General features: G+C 43.9%; 1 protein-coding gene across 4 annotated transcripts in view; it reads right to left on the minus strand.

Annotated features, from left to right (window-relative positions):
* The window catches only part of PPP6R1 (protein phosphatase 6 regulatory subunit 1), a 58,722-nt gene extending 48,470 nt beyond the window's left edge, over positions 1–10,252 (minus strand). The window contains exon 1 of one of the 4 annotated variants that reach the window (XM_063138383.1): positions 10,212–10,252. The gene's annotated coding sequence lies outside the window, so the exon portion shown is untranslated. Of the gene's footprint in view, positions 1–8,580; positions 8,669–10,063; positions 10,172–10,211 lie in introns of those variants that run through there. The other 3 variants (XM_063138381.1, XM_063138384.1, XM_063138382.1) reach the window with 3 other exon arrangements.
* Positions 10,253–13,878: the final 3,626 nt, after the last annotated feature.

The raw sequence follows: 13,878 nt of genomic DNA on the forward strand, positions 1-13,878 counted from the left end.
TGCCCCTGTTCCAAGTGCTAGTTTTCCAGGGTTGAGCTAGAGACAAGATAGGCAACCTAGTAGCAACCTCCAGATATTTTGGAATGCAATGCCCATGAGGCCCAGCCAGTCAGGGAATATGGGAGTTGTAATCCAAAATATCTGAACAACACCAGGTTTCAAAAAGAGGAAAAAACTATTCCTGGCTGGTATTCTTACAACCTTGTTGTTCTGAGGTACGAAATATAAAATTCAACAGAAAAATGGTACCTCGGTTGCTTAAAGACGTGTCTGACATTACCAATGCCATGGTTAGAGAGCATTTTTATTTAAAATATTTCTCAAGGTGTGGGACGGGATACTAAAAACTGGACCTCCAATGAAATCTTAGCATTCAGGAAGGTTCATATGGTTACTTTGCAAAGGAAGACTAAGATCATTGGCTGAGCCAACCTGGAGCAATTACACTGCATAAGATGGGCTGGAGGCTTCTGAGCAGTTGAGGGTGGACTAATTGGTTCCTTCCAGTGCCATTTGATAGGTCAGCAAATTTGAAAGCAGAGGTAAGCTGAGGGTGGGGGGTACAGGGAAAAAGCACAGAATGTTAAAAGCCAGCATCCAAATTCAGGATAGCATCATATGTATAACATTCTCTTCAACCAACAAAGAAGTGATGGGTTGTCATGTAAGGTGTTAGATCCAGTTTTGTTAAATAAGGAAACCCAACTCTCTTAACCTCTACTTCTTACAATGCAAGTAAGCAAAAATCAGAAGGGAAGTACTAAAACAGGACAGAATGTAAAAAGACTTGTGTGTTTTCAAAGGTGCTAATGATTTTTTTTTATTATTATTATTATTCACGTTTCAGAATGAAAGACTCCATCAGGGGCAATCTGCAGAATACAACAAATTTAGAATCAATTCAGTGAACAAAAAGCTTATGTGTTCGTAAGTACTCCCAAGTCTAAATAGATGAACACCTTCTGGTCACCTTCCTGCACAAACCTTAAAGAATCCATGTAGGGAAAAGGAAGGCAAGCAGCAGCTCCTCAGACTTAAGATCTCAGTGGTATTTTCTTCCTCTCAAGAAGGCTATTATGAATCCTTAAAGTTCACTGGTCTCCTGACATGAGCTTTGATGGAAGACCTGCAGGCTTCTCATATAAGTAGATTCTATGTTTAACAGGCCTTTTGTGGTATTTGAAGCAATGCGATAGACCTCAAACAAATGTAACTATAGTCCAAAGAGTATGTTGCCAAGAACAACCTTACTTCCAGTTTTCAGGGCAAGTTACTGGAGAACAAACCGAGGGTTTGATCAGAAGGCTTCTAACCCCATATGACAGCTGCCTGGCCAAACAACAGATTTGTCAAACCTATGCACTGATTTGTTTGTTTGTTTAAAGTATGCTATATCATTAAGCTCAGGACAAAAAGACAGTCCTTATATTCCTCATCCCCACAACAAAATTGAATGCTATCCTAAGGGCTGCTAACACCAGACATTAAACCATTCCAAATTGCAGATTCAAAAAGAGCTTATGCAAATATAGAATAGTATCCAATATTAGCCCTACTTAGAGTAGACCCATTGAAATGAATGGGAATTGCAAGTCATGACAAACAAATTCCATTCATTTCAATGGGTCTACTCTAAGTAGGGCTAACACTGGATATTACCCAAAGAGCACTTTTCTATACCTTTGTTCTTTGGGCTCTATTTTGAACAAGGCCTTTGTATTCTTATTCTTATTATTATTAAAAAAAACTGCCAAGCAGTTGGGGATCCCAACTGGAGGCCATGAGAGGGAGAACAGCCGTACAGGCACAAAAGCTCTATGGAACAACATAATGGGTCACACTGCCTGCATGTTTTCCAAAAGACCTTCCCAATTACGGGGTCAAGAAACATGCCTCTTTAAAAAAATTTAAAAAGTGAGTTTGGCTGAGATTCCCGCTAATCAGATTATGAATCCCAGAAGACAAAGAGCAATGCCATTCTGTATTTTACTGATGGGAAACACAGCCAGATAGTATCTGGCCCAAAGCTATTGCTACGGTTTCAAGACATATACATACACTACACAGTGCATGTACATCAAAGCTTAATCAAAGCACAGTGATTCATATTTCTTAGCCAGATTGCTCCAAAACTGCTTTTTTCATTTTTCATTTATGCCCTATGATGTATGAATGCCATTAATATTTCTGACACTTATCCTCATTCTTATATGCACCCGTTCTCATTCTCACCCATGGCTATAGAGATAATCTTCCAGCCCCTCCCCCATCAGTTAGCAGGATCAGCCAAGGTCACTTGCACAATTTCACTGAAGCTTGGCTAACTGGTCACAATTCCTTAATGAGTCCTTTGTAAGTGGCAGGCCAAAAAGCCAGCTTGCATGACCAAAGAAGTACAGCCATCAGGGTTCAGATGAGGTGGAAGAGAGAGGCAACTAGTGCTGGCCTCAAGTTCACCACAAACTCAAGCAGGCATCAGTCACTGGCTCAGTTCAGACAACACGTTAGTCAACGCAGTGTGAAAACTCCACTCAATGGTTGAGTTTTTACGGGATACCTCCCACACATGTTCTAACTCCACCGTTGTGTGACTGTGGGCTACCGTGGAGTTGAGTAAAATCCATTGCAACATTTGATTGACAGTTCTTCCGCCCTCTCTCTTCTCCCAGTCCTCCCGATGGTGTCCCATTAGCCATTGCTGGAAAAAAAACCACAACCCAATCCCAGCGGCTCTCCTAGAGCGGCACTCGCTCCTTTCACCACTCTTGCCAGGTAATTCTGTAGCCAATGGGAAAAGTCAACTCAATGCAAAAAAACTCCACAGAGCCCACCACACAACACACCAGTTGTGCAGGAACTCTCCTTTGCGCAGTGTGGATATTCAGCGTGGCGTGTTTTCCAATCCATAAATTAATCTTCTAGGAGTGCACAGGGCTACAGTTTTGATGCACATGACCCTTGTCATAGGATAGCAAAGGATGGTCTCCTTTGCAAGCCTCCAGTTTCACTACTGGCAAAGAGTTTAAGGACACGTGCTTCCTCTGCTAGGATCAACATCTCAAGCTCCTTGCTAGTGCTGTCATCTCATGTATACCTCAGATCATTTTCACTGTCATGGACACTATTTTATTTGGTATAGTTTGCTAGGTGAGAGCTGACCCGCATTCTTGGGTTGAGACCCATTTTTTCTACACTAATCTTCCTAAACCCCCTCCTACTCTGCTATGGAATGTTTACTTGGGTTTCTGTAGTCTTTATCCCCTGCGCATGACTCTTCACAGAAAATCAGTAGGCACACAGAAGAAAACCTCAAGACCACTCATCAAACAGTGCTGAAAAGTTACACAAGGTAACAGCTGCGTCAATACAAGAGCAACTACAGTTGGGGGTGGGGTAGGTACAGTCCCTCAGCAGGAAGTCTTGCCCACAGCAGCCACAGCTAATGATCTCCCAAAGGCAGGGAAGGAATCGATGAGCACAGAGCCAATGGGGAGCTTGCTAAGAGATGAGGCAGTTTTGTTTGTATTTGAAAAAGCTGAGCTGAACACCCACACAGTGGCCCAAGACAGACATGCACAGGTCTATCAGGTTAGCACAAATGGCAGGTGCTATGAAAGCACCCATGCTGCAGTTCTGCCTTTACAGTGTGAGCTGTTCAACACACCTCGTCAGTTTCAGCTCAGCTATACAGCACTTGCACATGTCACACATTCTTACTCAAACTGCACAGGCATGTTGAAAGACGTACAGAGTCCTAGCCCCAAGACCACAACCTGCCCTTTTTAAGAAAAGAAAACCGCTCAGCAAGTTGGCAAATGTCTGTAACCAGAAAACACAAATTCCACAATCTGAAGAAAGTTTTTACATGGCTGGTAGGGAAGGGAGAACACTGTGTTATATATATATTTTTTAATCCAAATTGTCAAGTATTGGGTTTAGCAATACCTGGAGTTTCTCACAATGACCGAGGTGATGAGAAGGGCACAGTACAGGCATGCAAGGAATGAGGAGGGGAGAACAGGCATGGGTTGGGGTCATAGAGGCGTGCAGAAACCTTATCCCCTAAACAAAAGGAAGAAAAGCCAGATTTTTTTCTTTTTGCGTTCCTAGTCTTTAGGAGAACATCACTTTTGAGTTTCAGCCTCACCCCTGCCAGCTGTCAAAGGACAATGACGTAAGAACTAACACAAGGAACCAGTCCACAAGTTATATAGTAAGGTGGCATGGGCTGAAGAGTACAGGATTGTATACACCGGGGAGAACAAGTTGAAAGAGGGAGATTATGGGGCTGCGTGGGAAGGGCAATGAAGGAGCCCATCAAGGGACACAAACTTGTTTTCAGCAGTAGCCAACCAGGTGCTTTCAGGAAGCGCACAGGCAGAGAATGAAGACACCAGATCACCCATCTACATCCTCATAGACACTCTCAAGGAACCCAAGAAACTGGCAATGCAGAGCTTTCCTGGGCAGAAGCCACACTGACATCCTCAGGGTCCCTTGTTTTTATATATATATTTCTACTTTAATTTGTTTAATTACCAATTTACTCAGGACAGATGATAGGCTAACAGGCTAGCAATTTCATGGCTCCTCCTTGCATCCCTTCTTTAAAAATGGGTTTGGGGACAAGACACAAAGAGAGCATACTTCTGAAATGTGAAATTAGTGCTGGTGCATTGATAAAATTTCACTACAAGGCCTAGAAATCTGGCCTTTTGAAAGAACAGTAAACAATGTTCCCATGTTTTGGCCATGGCAAAGAGCCCTGGAGATGCAGGGCCAAACTGGCACTGACCCTCCCAGTGGCCTTGCTTGCTCTGCAGCAAGAAAGGCAGGTGGGAGGAAGTGTTGGTTGCCACTACCTAAAGTCACACAGGGCAGATTTCTCAGCAGAGTCCAACTGCTCCTTACTCCAGGTTCGACAGCAAGGGAGGCTGGCAATTACAATTTTTGGCTTGGACAGCAAGGTCAGCCAAAAACTGTAGATGCCTGTTACTCACCACTAGTACACAGGTGAGTGCCTATTTGCAAACCTGTTGAGCGAACCTCAGTGGTTATGGTTTAGCAAAGCACAATAAAAAGAAATGCAGACTGTGCTGACTCTTGAATTAAAGGCTGTGGGTGTGTGCTTACACGCACACACACCCTTGGTCAATATCATCAAGCTCACTATTAATGCACTGAGACCTTCTTGTCATCCAAAAATTATCCAGCTTTATCATCTATTCTTCCTCACCACACTGCCCTAGCGCCCAATTCGTATCCATCCTGAACAGGATTTTTTTTTAATCATATCATCTCTTAAGGAATCAGACTGCTCACTAACTCACCTGGGACAATAACAAAAAGTTAATGGGTCAGCCCTCCTCTCAACCCCAGCAGCCCCAGCTATTCTGTGCCATACTCCTCCCACCACAGCTGCATTCATAGTGTTCTCTGCTTTCTAGGTTTAAAAGGCCAAAAAACAGAGAGAAGGCCAAGAATTCTCCTTGGCAGGGGAAAGCTACTTGCATCCTGGTATAAGTGATCATATGAAGTGCACTTTTTCATATTGGAGAAACATAGGGCTGTCTTCCACATTAGGCAGGGCAAACCTAGATCTTCCACCAAGTTAGCACATCCTGGCTTCCTGATGAGCACTTTTGTATGATATGCATTTGCCACAGCCACCAATCACACTGTAAGTTGAACACACCCACACACACCATGGTGTGAAGTAGGCCACAATGACCTGAGAATTCCCCCAAAATATTTAGCCTGAAACTCCCAGGAAATTCCTTAGTTGTATGGACAGGGGTTATCTCAGAAGAAACACCTTGGGATAACAGCCTTTGAAACTTGATTGCATAAAAAAGGGCCTGTATAAACTCAGTTCAGCTCAGCATTGTAGACAAATCACTTGAACTTATCTCACAATGACCGGGGGTGGGCATTTTCTTCCAATAGAGCTAGAGAGCAGCTTAGCAAGAAATGAAATTTGGCAGAACAAGAGCTAATTTACAATAGCACAAACTCTCATATCTGGCCCATGTGCAACAAAACCTTATCCCCTCTGCTCAATCAGCGATAAAAGCATGCATTACTCCGGCCCCAGATCAAACCTGCTGTAGGAAATAAATAAGGAGTTAGAATCCTGGGCTGTCGGTCAAAAGGTACTAAAAGAGAAGCTTTGTTGGAATTTCAAGTCTCTTATTTCAATTACTTCCTTATGTGCTGATTGTAGCAGTGGGATTAGTTTTATACCTCTTCTGCCAAAACTGTCAAAGCAGACTGCAGCTGTACACCTCCTAGTTTTAACCATGACTGACTGTGTAGCTTGAACTCTTGCAATAGGACAAACTCTAAATCAAAAAAAAGAAAAAAGAACTCTTTGAGCTGACATCTGTTGGAACTCTCCCAGGTAAAAAGAAAAAAGTTTCAAGCCTTTCCAAGTATAACCATGGCAGAGCAAAGACAGAGTTCAATCCCCTTCTACCTTGTCCTTAATAACAGACAGATCAACAGAAAAAGGAAGGAGCAGCATCACAGACTTTGTATATAATTTAATCTCTCCAAAGAAAAGTGAAAGGTATACACAACATAAACACACACACACACACACACACACACACACACACACACACACCCTTTCCAAACTTCCCATCCTCGGCTCTAAACTAAGGGAACTGTCAGTGGATTTGGATAGAGCAGAGAACTCACTTCAAGCTCCTTAGTGAAAGCTTTGAATGTGAGAGTAAGAAAACTTTAAAACATTTGCTCTCAAAAGGAGCACCGGAAATAGGCAAACCCTTTTGGTTGATGTCAGAAGGTACACTCCCCCCTCAAGAGTCCTTGGGGCTACTTCCCAATTGAGGACATGTTCTTTGCATTAGGGATCCAAGTTATCAATGGGTTGTATCCAAACTAAGTTAGTTCCCATCAAAATCAATGGGACCTACGTCATGACAAAATTGTCCCATTAGTTTCAAAGGGACCCAAGTTCAACTAGCTTAGGCTGCAATCCTATGCACACTTATCTGTAAGCATCATTAAGCACAGTAGGGCTTACTTCTGAGTAAACACATAAGATTGCGCTGTTTAACTGGATCTTATCCAATATACGCAACACATATCACACAACAGGTAGGCAAAAATTAGATTGGACCTAACACTTTCTTAGCTTGATTATTCTCACAGCTCCCTATCTCCACTAGATTAAAACGAACTTCTCCCCATCCTGTTGTAATGTCTTATTATAATAGTAGGCTGCACTGAATGAGAGCATCTACAGGTGTATTTAGTGCATTTGTTTGGCTCAGGAACCAATGGGGCAAAAGAGCCATTTAGTCAGAACCTTCCCTCCCCCAAAAGTTGGGAAAAGATTACTGTGAGGTAGAACTAAGCACATACTCATTAGCAGAATTTCCTTGCTACGTAATCCTGTTTACTACAGTAGCAGTGGAGACTTCGCTGCAGGCTCCGATGCCTTCTCTAGCTGAGTTGCATTTTCCAGCAGCCTCTCCCAATCTGGTGCCCTCCAGAATACAACATCCATCATTCCTGGTAAGGTAACAGTGGCTGGGCAAGGTGTGAATTGTAGTCAAATACATCTGGAGGGCACTAGGTTGGGGAATGCTGCCTCAGATCAATGTCACTACTCACAAGCTACAAAAGGCAATTTCAACTGTTGCCTAGGTATAGGAACTCCTTATCTCTCTCCACAGCTCTAAGTTCACACTTCTTTCCCAGAGAGCCAGCACCCCATTCAGAATCTAGCTAAGTGCCTCTCATTTACTTTAAGACACAAACACAGAGGATGCTGTAATGATTGTAATTCACCTCGCAATCTTTCCTTTGTCAATTACACTAGCATTCCTGCAACCTCACTTTCATGAATCAGCACTTTCTGGTTTCATTTATTTTGACAGAGCAAAAAGGGATCAAGAGAACATCAGCTCCTCAGCAACTGTGTGACAAATGCTATGAATAAAAACCATAAAGTCAAAAAAGAAAGTGGAAGTCATTCCAGACTCCTGCTTAGAAAGTTCACAGGAAATAGACACCTGTCTACGATTCGATTATTTTTTTTAAAAAAACTAGATATATACATATTATCTTCCAAATCTACAGAGTACTAGATAATCAAACACTCAGATGGTTCAACAACCAAACCAGCTGTACTAATGGAAAGCCAGAATCCACCAGAGTTATCAGTGTCAATTCCTTCATGATCTCCAAAATGCCAATCAGCTTTTAATGTTAGAGCAAAAATCCACCCATTCTTTCCACTTGCCACACAAAACCAGTCTCACCCTCCACCTCATTGCCATTTAGAGCCACCTCCGGGAGATAAAGAGAACAGATGAAGCCAGTAATTACTGCAACAACCTCCAAAAGCAGGAAGACTCTCTACAGAAAATGCTCCAACTGAGGTCGCAAACATATTTAAAGACAGCCCACGTCCCACCCCAGCACAAATGTTCGAACACATACTGTGATTAAAGTTACCATAAGGGAGAAATAGAAACCCAGTCCTAGAAAAGGACAGTGGCCAGCTTCTGCCCTCAAGCGAGATGTGGAATTATTATTTCTCTGACTCACCAAACACAGCACTGGTGATTACAAACCACAGATGGCAATTGGTGAGGAAACCAGCAAGATTACAGTCACATTTTTGCAGCTTAGCAAGAAAATAAAAGGTTATGAGAAGGAGGGGATAAGTGTGGGAAACAACCGGGAGCCCTCAGTGAAAGCATGACACAGCTGCACAAGGGAGGGAGAGCTGGGGAGATCAGGCTGTTGGGGACATCCCTGTGAGGGAGAAACCAGGGTCATAGCCCTTAGGTTATTCAAAGTCAGCAGGGAAGTGTTAGTGGTCCATGTGTACTTAGTTATCAGAGCTTAGTTTATCCATTAACACACTTTAACCTTCCTGCTGTGCATAAAAGTGTAGTTAAAGAGTGTTATATAATAAGGGTTGATATGCTTCCCTTTACATTTTAAAATGCAAAGTTTAAAGGAATGTGACAATTCTAAGCCATGTCACTGATAGTGAGAAGTGAACTGCAGGGTAGCAATTATTTTGTACAGCATTAAGTAGCAGCATACAGAATAGATACCAGTGGGTGTTTTAATGGAAAATAAAGAGAAATGGCTTGCTGAGGGGCAGCAGAGAGGGCATGAAAAGGATTTAAGATTGTGAGAAAAGCACACACAGGATGATGAGTGAACATCTAGGGCCATGTATACTAAAATACTCTTGTTCCCGACTAATCAAACCCAGAACAACAAAAATACAGAATAGCATGTGTACAGTCATTTGTGTGCATTAGAAATCACCCACCCCACCCACACCCCACAGAAGTCTCCATCCTCAAGAATGGTGTTAAAATCTGAGCCAGAACATCTTTTTAAAAGGCCTTAAAACACCTGCTTATCAGAACGGTGGGCTTTGGGGGATCAATAATTAACTTTTAAAACAACAACATTAGGTTTGTGCATTGTTCATTGTTCACTTCAGTCGACTAGGTTTCAATCCTGTTCAAGTGGATTTTTACACGCATTTGTAACCTTAAAGCCGCCCTCCCTGAACTTTAGGGGGATGCCGGTAAATGATTTGGGTGTTTTGGGGTGGGCGCGAGTGCCACCGTCCTCTTTCACCCTTTCCACGCCCCAATTTCAAGTACCACAGAGGCAGCGAAAGTGCGCTGCTCTTCGCAAAAGGTAGTTTTAATCAGACTTTACGAGAGCTTGGTTATGGAGAGGAAGAGGCGACGGGGGAAGAAGCCATGGCGTTCAGGGGGGCGGAGGAGAGAAATGGGAAGGAAGGTTGGTTACCTGACAGGGCGAAGGAGGTGGGCCTCGAGAGGAATCATGAGGAGGGGGAAGGAAAGGGCAGAAATCAAACTGGGGTGGGTGGGGGGAGATTATAGAGGGGGAGGGTCTCCCACAGGGAGCTCTAAAATGGCGGCAGCTTCCTTCCCACACGGCTCCCCTCTCTCACATTCGCTCGCTCACTCACTCGCGCGCGCGCTCCCCGCCACCTCCTTTTCCCTCTCCCACCCCCACCGCCAACCGCTCTCACCGGGCTCGAGCCCCCTCCTTCCTGCCCCTTCTTCGCTCTCGAGGGGGGGGGGATCTCTTTCGCTCGCTCTACCTCTCTTCACTCTTTTTTTTTTTCGCTCTCACCGCCGCGATCCCACAATCCCCCGCGCGCGCCTCCAGCGGCCGACCTGCTGTTTCCTCCTCCGCCTCTCCTTCTCCCGTTTAGCCCCGCCCCGCTACTCCTCCGAATTCTCTTTCCTCCCGTTTGGCCCCGCCTCTTTTTTTCTTTTCTTTTCGCGCAGCGCGCGCTTTCTCCGCTCGCCTTCCTCCCTTACACCAACAGAGGGCGGAGAGGAGAAGCAGGTGCGCATGCGCTTGGCTTCCTCGCCTCCTTTTCCGAGCCGTCCAGCCCAAGTCACTAGGACTTACTCCGGAGTATGTGCTGCGCGGGATTGCGGACTCACTCCGGCTCGCCTGTTTTACCCCCTTTTCTTTCTCACACACCCTTTTCCGTTTCTTCATTATAATAATTTTATTTGATTTCTGTAAACACAACAAAGAGAATTGTGGCACCTTGAACGCTTAACAAATTCAGAAAGCAATCCTGTGCATCTTTTGCGGGGGAAAAAGTCCTACAACTAATAGTATGTCCCAGGCAGCCATGCAGGCTGGGGGATTCTGGGAGTTGTAGGACTTTTTCCTATCTCAACATGCATAGGGTTGTACCTTCACTCTGGCATTCATACGCTTTCGTGGCCTATGGCCCATTTCTGTTATCGCTGACCTGAAGAGCTACTGTGTGTATCCAGCATATCAGCCTGTGGGATCTTCTAAGTGTGCGATTTTTGTTATGGTCCCTGTACTTTTGAGGCTATCCAGGCCTCCTTTACAAGCGCTTCCTGGGAATTAAATACCCAGCCTATTTAGCATGTACAGGCCACGCCTAGACATGGGAGCATGCTGGGAGTTGTAGGACTTTTTTCTGTCTAAACATGCATAGGGTTGTGCTCTAAACCTCGTTCTATCCCTAGGAGATAACAAGTTAACTTGTGCTTATGAAAGTGTCGGTAACTTGTATTCGCCCCAACACAAAAAAATATTTAAAATTGTCTACGTTTACTTTTTATATTTAAAGTTATAATGTAAGGTTATTTAACCGTTTCTTTTATGTTGCTAACAATTGTTTGATTTTTTTTTTTAATTAATACTTTAGCTTATGCATCCTCAGGATTCTTTCCCTTGTGTGATTTTATCAGCCCCTTTGTTTATCATACCGTGGGAGTCTGTGCAGGCTCAAAACACCATTTGAAAATGGCAGCTGTTGCAAAACCAGGCAGCCAAAGCAGTGTCTGGGATTTATTTTTCCAAGCATTGTTAGTTATAGGACCTACCAGGACTCTGCCCCACTGAGGCTTGGTGGAGGAACATCCTGTGTCAGCTCCTAGCATAAAGGGAGAGCCAGGGGACTGAATACCTCCTGAAGTTCAACCAGAGACTGCTTCCCCAGGGGTGTGGGGTGGTCCACAGTCCTGAAGCCCCCAGTGCCCCTTGCCAGGACGTCCATACCAGCTCTGAAAAAAAACACATACTGCTGCCTGGCTCCAGGCCAAAGCTCAGGTCCACTGGCCCAGAGCTCAACTAGCAGCCCGAGGCCTCCCACCTATTTCTGCAAACCTTGGGTTCCACCCAAGCCAGTGGTTCCTCCCTCTTGTGCATGGATGTTGCTGTTTTGGCTACCTCAGGACCTACGCTCAGAAAATGAGTTTTGATAGAAGTATATATAAGATCATAGCTGGGCCAGGAGCATCAGCAGTTCTGGTTGTCTAAGAGCCCAACAGGATCTTCAGGAAGTGATAATATACATGGATCCTAGCTTTTTAAAAATAATAATCTGGTTTTGCGGTGTGCTTCCTTAAAATATTATCCAATCAATTCAAGACTGGTATATCTGTTCATGATGTCACTGCAAAACATGGGATATTGTATCTTAAGTGGCTGTGATAAGTCAACAGCAATTTTGCCAGCCACTGAGCACCTGTTTTGCATTCAAAAATCCCAGGTTCGATCCCCGGCATTTCCAGATAGAGCTGGAAAAACTCCAGCCTGAAAACCCGGAGAGTTGCTGCCAGTCAGTGAGGACAATACTGGGCGAGAAGGACCAGAGTGAATATAAGGTAGCTTCCTATGTTCCTAAAATAAACCTCAATATGGTTAGGATGTTGTCAATATTCTGAACAAGTGGTGGGTTTTCAGAAGAGTAGGTAGGGCTATCCCATTTCAAATGGGCTCCAACTAACACCTCATCCCTCGATGTAGGCTAGTTACCAGGTAGATGGGAGAGAATGTAAAGGATGGAGATTTAAATCAGTTAGGATGGAGAGTTGGGGCAGGGGAGAATATGGTGAGAAGTTTGGCCCCGGGGGGGGGGGACCAGGACTGGGAGCCGTGGTGTTAATTCTTTTGCGTATATGAGATATTTATGCCCCTGTTCTTATATGGAGTTTTCATATTCCTTGTTCACTCAAAGTATTCTAATCTGATTAACTGTAAAATAAACCTAACTTTTTAAAAGTCAAGGAACGTACTCTTCTCTAGCAAAATCAACATTGGTAGTCTGAAAACTCACAGAGAGAAATATTTATTTTACAGTGGCAGAGCCATTAGCACTTTCCCCTCTTAAACACTTGACAGTTCAACTAATTTTATAGTTGTGGTGTAATGTCTTTTAAATAGTATGTGGTAATAACTTGTGCATGTGACATCACCCATCCAACTAACAGGGCTTACTTCAATGTAAAGTGTGTTCAGGAGAGAGGCACAAAGAAATTAAGTCACAATTCTCTCCAGCAGTCCAGTTTTAGACTTCGCCCAGGATTCAAACGCCCACTGGAACCATGGATTTGGTAAGCGGAGGTTAAGCAAGTAACCATCCCCTTTCTTAGTTCCCTATCCAGAAAACGGATTAGATGCATGCCCTTTTAGAGGGATGATGTGAAGAGAAGCACGTTGTACTATAAAAAAGTGTGAGATCCTGTGCATGTACCACTGGAACTACTTAGGTATAAGAAAGTAAGAATGATTTTGCTGCATCTGACCCACAGCTACAGCACTCTGCCGCCACAGAAGCCAGTCAGACATCGGGAGAAATTAATGTGAAGGCTGGCTTGTCCCAGCAGTTGATAATCTGAGGTGTGGTGCTGCAGCTCCTGTTTTTATCCATCATGGCTAATTATGTCCTTTGTGAACATGTCTAATCCTTCTTTTAGAAAGCCACCTGAAAGCTATGGGCCATCCCCACATCCTGTTGCAATGAGTTCCAGTATTCATCATGTACTGTATGAAGACAACACTTCATTTTGTCCTGCATATACTAATTAACATCGTTAGAGGATCGCCAAGTTCTATTAGGAGGGGATAAAATGCTAATTGTGGCTGCATCAGCCGCAGAGGTTAGACACCACCGGCCTAGCTAGGATCAACTTCCTATTTGGATTCTCTCAGAAATGCCTCATGCTGTGGTTATTATGTAAAAGTATGAAAGTGTGAGTGACTGAATGTGGTTATGCTTCTCTTCCCTCCCTTTTGCATCATATCCAGAAGATTCTAGGCCACTATAAATACCAACCACCTTGAGCACTTTAGAACAGAAGGTCGATCTTCAGATGATTTGGATTTCAACTCCCAGAAGCCCCTGCCAGCATGGCCAATGGTCAGGAATGGTGGGAGCTGAAGTCAAAAACATCTGAAGATCTACTTCCTGCCCACTCCTGCTTTAGAAGAAAGGTAGCGTATAAATGTAGTAAATAGTTTCTTTACACTGGGGTGGGGGGGGGAGGGAGAGAATCACACAACCAG

Source organism: Elgaria multicarinata, chromosome 11 (assembly GCF_023053635.1).
Source record: "Elgaria multicarinata webbii isolate HBS135686 ecotype San Diego chromosome 11, rElgMul1.1.pri, whole genome shotgun sequence".
Classification (NCBI taxonomy): domain Eukaryota; kingdom Metazoa; phylum Chordata; class Lepidosauria; order Squamata; family Anguidae; genus Elgaria; species Elgaria multicarinata.